The sequence below is a fragment of the Triticum urartu genome, chromosome 3A (genome assembly GCF_056163025.1).
Source record: "Triticum urartu cultivar PI428250 chromosome 3A, HENAU_Tu73, whole genome shotgun sequence".
In the NCBI taxonomy this organism is placed as follows: domain Eukaryota; kingdom Viridiplantae; phylum Streptophyta; class Magnoliopsida; order Poales; family Poaceae; genus Triticum; species Triticum urartu.
The window spans coordinates 439471299-439481833 of NC_141875.1; the positions used below are offsets into that span (position 1 = coordinate 439471299).

General features: G+C 49.0%; 1 long non-coding RNA gene across 1 annotated transcript; it reads right to left on the reverse strand.

Annotated features, from left to right (window-relative positions):
• Positions 1-201: 201 nt before the first annotated feature.
• LOC147980000 (uncharacterized) lies at positions 202-3701 on the reverse strand. Its single transcript, XR_015619075.1, has 3 exons — positions 3157-3701; positions 1843-1917; positions 202-500 (listed from the first exon to the last, which is right to left on the reverse strand). It is a non-coding gene; the product is annotated as an uncharacterized LOC147980000 (long non-coding RNA).
• Between the last annotated feature and the right edge of the window lie 6834 nt (positions 3702-10535).

The following is a 10535-nucleotide window of genomic DNA, read 5'->3' on the forward strand; positions in this document are numbered from 1 at the left end:
CCGCACAGCCAAGTTAGTAAAACAGTTTTCACTGACTAGACTCGACTTCGGCCAAGGAGCGTGGAAGGGGATTCCTACAGGCAGTCGGCTCTGATACCAACTTGTGACACCCCCGATTCAATCGTACACTAATCATACACGCAAACGTGTACGATCAAGATCAGGGACTCATGGGAAGATATCACAACACAACTCTACAAATAAAATAAGTCATACAAGCATCATAATACAAGCCAGGGCCTCGAGGGCTCGAATACAAGTGCTCGGTCATAGACGAGTCAGCAGAAACAATAATATCCGAGTACAGACATAAGTTAAACAAGTTGCCATAAGATGGCTAGCACAAACTGTGATACAGATCGAAAGAGGCGCAGGCGTCCTGCCTGGGATCCTCCTAAACTACTTCTGGTCGTCGTCGGCGGGCTGCACGTAGTAGTAGGCACCTCCCGAGTAGTAGTAGTCGTCGTCGACTGTGGCGTCTGGCTCCTGGGCTCCATCGTCTGGTCGCAGCAATCGGGTATAGGAAGGGGGGAAAAGGGGGAGAAAAGCAACCGTGAGTACTCATTCAAAGTACTCGCAAGCAAGGAGCTACACTACATATGTATGCACTGGTATCAAATAGAATAAGGGTATCATATGTGGACTGAACTACAGAATGCCTGGATAAGAGGGGGGGTAGCTAGTCCTGTCAAAGACTACACTTCTGGCCACCTCCATCTTGCAGCAGGAGAAGAGAGTAGATGGTAAGTTCACCAAGTAGCATCGCATAGCATAATCCTAACCGATGATCCTCCCCTCGTCGCCCTGTGAGAGAGCGACCACCGGTTGTATCTGGCACTTGGAAGGGTGCGTTTTATTAAGTATCCGGTTCAAGTTGTCATAAGGTCAAGGTACAACTCCAAGTCGTCCTGTTACCGAAGATCACGGCTATTCGTATAGATTAACTTCCCTGCAGGGGTGCACCACATAATCCAACATGCTCGATCCCATTTGGCCGGACACACTTTCCTGGGTCATGCCCGGCCTCGGAAGATCAACACGTCGCAGCCCTACCTAGGCACAACAGAGAGGTCAGCACGCCGGTCTAAATCCTATGGCGCAGGGGTCTGGGCCCATCGCCCATTGCACACCTGCACGTTGCGTACGCGGCCGATGAGCAGACCTAGCCTCCCTTATACAAGAGTTGGTGTTCCAGTCCAACCCGGCGTGCGCCACTCAGTCGCTGACGTCACGAAGGCTTCGGCTGATACCACGACGTCGAGTGCCCATAACTGTCCCCGCATAGATGGTTAGTGCGTATAGGCCAGTAGCCAGACTCAAATCAAATACCAAGATCTTGTTAAGCGTGTTATTTTGAAATAACCGCGAATGCCGACCAGGGCCAGGCCCACCTTTCTCCTAGGTGATCTCAACCTGCCATGTCGCTTCGCGACAAACATCCACACAGAGGGCCGTCGGGAAAGTATGTCCTTCCAGCCCCCAATTCGTGAATCAGCCGCGGGTACTCCTCGAGCCAACCCGACTTTAGTCATCACATGTATCATGCATAAAGTATATAGTATATATCCGTGATCACCCCCCGACGTGATCATGGCCCGATAGTATAGCATGGCAGACAGACAAAAATGTAGGGCCACTGATGATAAACTAGCATCCTATACTAAGCATTTAGGATTACAGGTAAGGTATCAACAGATGTAACAACAATGTCAGGCTATGCATCAGAATAGGATTAACGGAAAGCAATAACATGCTACACTACTCTAATGCAAGCTACACTACTCTAATGCAAGCAGTAGAGAGAAGAATAGGCGACATCTGGTGATCAAAGGGGGGGCTTGCCTGGTTGCTCTGGCAAGAGAGAGGGGTCGTCAACTTCGTAGTTGTACTGGGTAGCAGCGGCGTCGATCTCGATATCTAGCGAGAGAAGAAGGGGAAGAAACAATAAATATTTAAGCAAACAAATGCATAGCGATGCATGACATGACAAGTATCGGTGCTATGGGTGCCCTAACGCGGTAAGAGGTGATACCGGGGAAGGGGGGAAACATCCGGGAAAGTATCCCCGGTGTTTCGCGTTTTCGGGCAGGGGAGCTGGAGGGGGAAAGTTGCGAGTTCGATAGGTTAGGAATGCGTGGCGGATGAACGGGCTGCGTATCCGGGTTCGTCTCGTTGTTCCGAGAAACTTTCATGTACAAAGTGTTTTCACCGGAGCTACAGTTTATTTTCTATTGATTTTTAAAGTTTTAATATTTTTTGGAATTACTTTAATTCGGAATTAAACTGAAAATACCTTTTATACACAACAACAGCTAGCCATAGAGTATGACAAGTGGGGCCAGGGATCCAGTTGACTTAGTCAACTATCCAGTCAACAGTCAACTGTTGGTCTATTGACTGGTCAAAACTGCAGATGGGGCCAGGTGTCATTCACACATATTTTAGCATTTTCTTTTTAAGTGGATAATTAGAGGGGGGGTCCATCTGTCATTTGCACCATACCTAACCACTAAATAAAAACTAACTTAATTGAATGGGGACCACATGTCATAGGGCCAACTATGTTTACCTACACTAAACTACTCCTGATGCAACGCATATCACTAATCCAGGTGTTGGCTGGCTCCACGCACGCACTGGAGAAACACATGTGCGGCCAGGAGCGTGTGATGCTTGTGTGCATGCATGCCGCACATGCCTGGCCGGCCATGACCAAACCACAGCACAACGAGCACGGCACGGCGTGCGTGAAGGCCGTGGGTCGGCGAGCAGCGACGAGTGCGGCCGGGCGCTGCAGCAACAACGATAGCAGGCGAGTAGAAGTGACAACAGACAGCAGAGAAGCAGCTAAGCAATAGCAACGGACGGAGGAGGAGCTGCAGAGCGAGCAGGGGCCAGGAGGAGCAGCAAAGAGCAGCAGCGGCAGCGGCGGCGCAGCAAAACCGGCAGGCAACAACGGGCGGCGCGGGGCTGCGTGGGCAAGGGGTGGCACACGGGAGGCTGCGCGCGCGCACGCGCGGGTGCACAGGGGGGCAGCCTGGGGCTGCCGAAGGGAGCGGCCGGACGAGGCGAGGCGCAGCCATGGGCCGAGAGGACTTGGGCGGCGGCTACGTCGACGGAAACTAGGGGGAAAGGCGGGGGATCGGTGCTGCTCACCGAGAGGAGGTCGGTGGTGAGCTCGTACGGGGTCGGGGTGGACGAGGTGATGCGGATCGACGGCGAGGCCGCGGCGAAGGCAAACGATGCGGGCGGCGTCAGCGTTGCTCCCCGAGCTCGATCCAGTGCGGTAGGCGACGGAGACGATCTTGGTGTAGCCGCAGGACAACTGGGACGGCTCGGGGTGGCTTCGGTAGCCACATCAATGACGAGGCTCGGCGACTGTTGCGCTCGGGATCGAACCAATTCGAGATGGAGAGGGAAAGCGAGGGGGATTTGGCGTGTTAGGATTTCGGGAGAGGGGTGAGGGCGTCTTCTAGGGCGCCGGGAGGGGATTAGGGTTTCCGGTGCGAGGGAGTCGACTTGTAGGCGGCGGCGGCGGCGGGATGGTCGACGCGTGGCCGGTGCCATGGCAGATGGCCTCCACGATCCCCCTCAGCTCCTGTAGCGAGGAGGGGGATGAGTTAGGTGGGCTGGGCCTGTTTTAGCTAAATGGGCCAAGGCGCCTAGTAGGTTTAGGTCTTTTCTTTTCTTTTTTCTATTTTCCTTTTTTGTTTCTTTTCTTTTAGCTCTGTTTAGAATTTGAATTAATCATCAAAAGGGGGTTTTGTAAAATAAGAGACTTGGCCCATAACTTATAACGCAAATTCAGGCACTGCCATAAATTGGTTTGGCACATAAATAAAATAGTTTGCAAAATTTTATAATTTTAAAGGCATATAAGTTATTGATTTGGCCACTGTTTTAATTATTATATGGCATTAAACCACTTTGTAAAAAGTTGGTTCACCACCATAATTGGTTATGAATTATTTGCCACACTTTGAACATTTTATTTTTGACTTTATTTTAAAATTTGAATTTGGACCGGATTCGAACCAACACGAGTTTAACAACAGTAATCGCGGTGATGTGGCATCATTAGCATAGGATTGTTGTAGCTTAATTATCCGGGCGTCACAGCATGGCAGAGCCGGATATCTTGTGGAGCTTGGCCCACTAGGCCATCTGTTCGTTCAGCAATAGTGGGCACTTCGGCGTGCCGAATTATGACCAAGAAAGCTTCTCCGTTGCATGCCCTTCCTGCGCTTCGTAAAACTGCGCCGCATCGGAGGCACTCTTTGGCAAGTCCAAAAAGGTGTCGGGGGAGCTCCACATTTGATTAAGCAGGGCATACTTTGGATCGCCGAACTTAGTCTATAATAAGAAAGGCTTACCGGCCGCTATCTCCCCAACTTGCCGGATCTCTTCCAGAGCCGCTCTAGACTCAAATCGTGCTTCTCTTGCCTCTTGTAATGCCTTGTCAATATCGTCTGCTTTGGCCTTGTTATCCTTCTCGAGGAATTCGCACCGGACAGTGGCTTCCTTCAGCTCGCGCGCCATAGTGGCCATTCTCTCCTCACACTGGCACTGCGCAGCATGTCCGGCTTCTAACTCATTAGCTGCCTTCTTGGCAGCCACATTACTCATCCGGGCTTGCTCCTTGGCTCGGGCAAGTTCAGCCCGAAGGGCCTCAACCGCGGCAGCGCCATCTGCAGATACGCATGTCTCAGAACATAATTCTAGCTTCGTGCCTGTGTTACTATACATATTCTAACACATACCTTGCGCCTCGCCGAGTCGCCTGATAATAAGCGTGATGTCGTTATGCGCCACATCAAGCTTATGCTCTAGACATGCAACCTCCATGGCGTGGGCAGTCGTCATGGAGGTAACATCATGTGTTTCCAGTCATTAGATTATTACCTGAGAACACCTTTTTCGATCCTCTGATTGCCTACCTTTGGGCGCCAATCAGAGTCACAGGGGCTACTATCTATACACAGGTGCATTTTTGCGTATAGAGCACAATCGAAAATATAACATTGCATACCTCAAAGCCTCTTAGCACGCCCATGAAGGCTTCATTCAATCCAGTTTTCGCGGACAGAATCCCCTCAACCAACGTACCCATCAAGGTACGATGATCGTCTGAGATTGACGAATACCGTAACATGTTCGTCAGTGTATCTGGCGCAACCGGATTCCTGGAAGCAGCTGTGGCAGTACGGACTCCCTTTGACAGGGTATGTCTACTCGACCCTAGAGTCATTTCCGGCTATAAACCGGATAGCCCGAAGGCTTTATTGTTAACCCTTGTAGGGACCGCACACTTCGGACCCTGGGCGACCGAAGTTTCACCTTGGGGCGCTGGCTCCATTATCCCCCGATCGGGAGAGACCCTCCGGGACGACACCTCGACATCGTCCACCCTGTTGGGCGAAGAAGCTTGTGGAGGCGTTTCGCTTTCCATCATCTCTAGTAGAAGGTCCCCCGAGGAGGAGGATTGTTGAGGAAGACCGTGTGCCGGACTACAAAACGCATATTCTAGATGTTACCTTTACAAAGAGAAAAGGAACGGGGTATGTTTAAAATATCTTTGTTCACTTACGATTCGGCTGGAGGCTTGTCCTTACGAAGGGATTGTGCGACAATGACACCTTCCGAGCCTGAACCACCCGATAGGGGCATTTTGCCCCGCTTCGGAGCCCTTACCTCCCAACTCTCGGAGGCATCCCTTTTCTTACCATAGGAAGAAGGGATGTCAGCCTCTCCTTCCCTTTTGTCTTCAGAAGAGGGAGCCCTAGTCTCCTCGGACACGGTGTGTGGTTTACCTCCAGGATGGAAGCCGCCTTTGGCTCCCCCGCTCTCCTCATTCTCCTCTTCCACCGGCGCCTTGTATGGTGCCAGAACCAGCATCCTTGTTAGTACAGGACTAGCTGAGTCTTCGGGAAGAGGAGCCGAACACCTGATTTGCTCCGCCTTTTTTATCCAGCCCTGGAAGAAGATGGTTTTCTCAGCATCTTATTATGAGATGCGTATCTGAGCTGTATTCAAGAGTCAAGTGTTTACCGAGGTATCCGGATGGTTGCAGTCAAGGCTGATGTCCTCTATGGTATCTGGCCACTGTTTTCGTTTCCCGAAAAATAACTTCCACATTCCTCTGTGCGTCGCACCGAAGAAGTGTTGAAGGGTCCGTGGTCCTTCTGGATTAAACTCCCACATACGGAGGGGCCGTCTTTGGCACGGGAGGACCCGACGGAATAGCATTACTTGAATCACGTCGATGAGTTCAGTATTCTTCTCAAGGAGACTCCGGATGCGGCTTTGTAGAGTCTGCACTTCATCGGTTGATCCCCAGTCCAACCCCTTATTGACCCACGATGCGAGTTGAATCGGAGGGCCAGATCGGAACGCAGGTATAGATGCCCACTTGGTGCCACGGGGTTCAGTGATGTAGAACCACTCCCGCTACCATAAGTTGGAAGCTTCTGTGAAGGATCCTTTTAGCCAGGGAGCGTTGATAAGTTTTCCCACTATACCACCACTGCACTCTATTCGTCCCCCGTCGACTACCTTTGGCTTCACATTAAAGGTCTTAAGCCATAAGCCGTAGTGTGGGGGGATACAGAGGAAGGCTTCGCACGTGATAATGAACGCCGAGATGTGAAGGAAGGAGTCCGGAGTTAGATCGTGAAAATCTAGCCCGTAATAGAACATAAGCCCTCGAACAAAGGGGTGGAGGTGAAACCCTAGCCCTCGGAGGAAGTGGGAGATGAATACAACCCTCTCGCTGGATCTGGGAGTAGGAATAACCTGTCCTTGAGCAGGAAGCCTGTGGGGGGTTTCCGCGGTCAGGTATCTGGCTGCCCAGAGCTTTGCGATGTCCTCCTCTGTGATGGAGGAAGGCACCCACCGACCTTGAGGATTGGGGTCGTCCATGACTGGGAAGCTTGAAACAATCGAAACCTTGGGCGCTGGAGCTCGAGGTTGGAGAGGATGAGGAAAGGGTTGGCGTAAAGAAGTCAGACGGACCCTAGTCCCTTTATAAAGGCAATAAATATCAAACACCTCCTCCTCGACCTTGAAACCTGCCTATTCTTAAGGAATCATGCCAACCGGACGGTTGGAATACCCACGCCCGTGTTGATGAGGATCCCGCAATAAGGGGACATGATCTCTGCTTCGACAAGACGTGCCAATGAAACCGCGTCTCGGAACATGGAATGGCAAGCGAAGAAAAAAACTATTCGATATAATAACCAGGTGGTGACGTGATATCACGTCACGGAAAAATTATCAGCAGATTGGACTTGCAAAATATTGTTTCCTCTGCGGTGGTGTGTGGTATTTGTTTTGCAGAGCCGGACACGTTTGTTACGTCCGAGGACTGTGTTGGAGTGTTTAGAGAAGGAACCCGCCTTGCAATGCTGAAGAAAATTTATGCGCCAGACACCTCGTCATTGAATCCTGGTTTAGGGGCTACCGAGGGAGTCCTGGATTAGGGGGTCCTCGGGCGTCCAGACTATGGTACGTGGGCCGGACTGATGGACTGTGAAGATGCAATACCGAAGACTCTCACCCGTGTCTAGATGGAACTCTCCTTGGCGTCCCAATGTGAAGATTCCTTTCTTTGTAACCGACTTTGTACAACCCTAGTCCCCTCCGGTGTCTATATAAACCGGAGGGCTTAGTCCGTAGAGATGGAGGATAATCATCATCAGATAGTATAGACTTCTAGGGTTTTAGCCATTATGATCTCGTGGTAGATCAACTCTTGTAACCCCCCATACTCATCAATATTAATCTAGCAGGATGTAGGGTTTTACCTCTATCGAGAGGGCCCGAACCTGGGTAAACATTGTGTTCCCTGTCTCCTGTTACCATCGACCTCAGACGCACAGTTTGGGACCCCCTACCTGAGATCCGCCGGTTTTGACACCGACACATGTACCTAGGGTAGGGTCCTAGGCCTGACCTACATGCCCTACCCAAGGGCACTGCTCAAAGAATCCAAGAGCTATAAAGTTATAAAGGAGGTACCGACTGGAATGACCGCATCGTGCAAGTCACTCGACAGAAGATCCACTCGGTTACTCCCCCCCCCACTCGCCCACCGCCATTTTACTCAGAGTATCTAGTTTCACTCAAAGAATAGAAGACCTAGAGCCACTCCAGGAGGGCAACGGTCAGGCAATCAATCTGTCAGTATAAAGATCATTAAATATGGGTGTTTTCAACAACATTCTCATAGTTTACTCTCTCATTGAACCCTTGCATAACTGAGGGCGACGAGGGGCGAGCAGGCTCTACATAAGCCAACCCTCTCCTCTTGCACAAGGGTTCGCACCCCTGTAACTCAACACTCCATACAACAATGCTCCCACAGCACTGAGACGTAGGGTCGTTACCTCTTCCTAGACGGGCCTGAACTCGTAAATCCGAGTGTACAATCTCGACGTAGCTAGGCTCAGCCCTCTCCTACGTACCCCTACCTCTACTGTCAGATCTGTTCCCACGACAGATGGGCACCACACAATGACACAACATTGTCTTAGCCATGTGCGGCGCCCCCGTCCATCGTTTACTCCCCCGATCATATTTTCATAGTGCTTAGGCGAAGCCCTGCGTAGATCGCATCACCATCACCGTCACCACGCTGTCATGCTGTCGGAACTCATCTACTACCTAATAACCCACAAGTATAGGGGGTCGCAACAGTTTTCGAGGGTAGAGAAGTCAACCCAAATTTATTGATTCGACACAAGGGGAGCCAATGAATATTCTCAAGTATTAGCAGCTGAGTTGTGAATTCAACCACACCTAAAAGACTTAATATGTGGAGCAAAGTATTTAGTAGCAAAGTAGTATGGAAATAACGGTAACGGTGGCAAAAGTAACAGTAGACGTTTTGTAAAAATCGGAACAGTGGAAACGGAAAAGTAACTTAGAAAAGATCAATATGAAACGAACTCGTAGGCAATGGATTAATGATGGATAATTATGTTGGATGGCATTCGTCATGAAACAAATATAACCTAGGGTGAAACAGAACTAGCTTCAATTCATCAATATAATGTAGGCATGTATTCTGAATATAGTCATACGTGCTTATGGAAAAGAACTTGCATGCCATCTTTTGTCCTACCCTCCCGTGTTAACGGGGGTCCTAATGGAAACTAAGGGATATTAAGTCATCCTTTTAATAGAGAACTAGAACAAAGCAATAGCACTTAGTGAATACATGAACTCCTCAAACTACGGTAATCACCGGAAAGAATCCCAATTATTGCCACCTTGGGGTATGCAGTTCATAACTCATAATAGGTGTCTACAAATTGCAAGATCGGATCAAGAACACAAATATATTCATGAAAACATAATAGTTTCATATCTGAAATCATGGCACTCGGGCCCTAGTGACAAGCATTAAGCATAGCAAAGTCATAGCAACATCAATCTTAGAACATAGTGGATACTAGGGATCAAACCCTAACAAAACTAACTCAATTACATGATAAATCTCATCCAACCCATCACCATCCAGTAGGCCTACGATGGAATTACTTACACACGGCAGTGAGCATCATGAAATTGGTGATGGAGGAAGCTTGGTGATGATGATGGCGATGATTTCCCCTCTCCGGAGCCCCGAACGGACTCCAGATCTGCCCTCCCGATGAAGAGGAGGGGGTGATGGTGACTCTGTACCGTAAATCGCAATGAATCCTTCTCTCTAATTTTTTCTCCCCGAACGTGAATATATGGAGTTGGAGTTGAGGTCGGTGGAGGTCCAGGGGACCCACAAAGCAGGGGGCGCGCCCCCACCCTTGTGGGCAGCTAGTGGGTCCCCTTCGGTTGATTCTTTCGCCAATATTTTTTATTTATTCCAAAAATATTCTTCGTGAAGTTTCAGGTCATTCTGAGAACTTTTATTTCTGCACAAAAATAACACCAAGGCAATTTTGCTGAAAACAGCGTCAGTCCGGGTTAGTTCCATTCAAATCATGCAAATGAGAGTCCAAAACAAGCGCAAAAGAGTTTGGAAAAGTATATACGATGGAGACGTATCAACTCCCCCAAGCTTAACCCATTGCTTGTCCTCAAGCAATTCAGTTGAAAACTGAAAGTGATAAAGAAAAACTTTTACAAACTATATTTGATCTTGTTGTTGCAACTATGTAAAGCTGGCATTCAGGTTTTCAGCAAAGATTATGAACTAACCATATTGAAAATAACATTTAGGTCTCACATTTACTCATATCAATGGCATAATCAACTAGCGAGCAATAATAATAAATCTCGGATGACAACACTTTTTCAAAACAATCATGATATGATATAACAAGATTGTATCTCGCTAGCCCTTTCTGAGACCGCAAAACATAAATGCAGAGCACCCCTAAAAATCAAGGACTAACTAGACATTGTAATTCATGGTAAAAGAGATCCAGTCAGGGTCATACTTAATATCAATTAATAACAAAGCATACAAATGACAGTGGTGTTCTCTAACTGGTGCTTTTTATAAGAGGATGATGACAAAGCAATAACGGTAA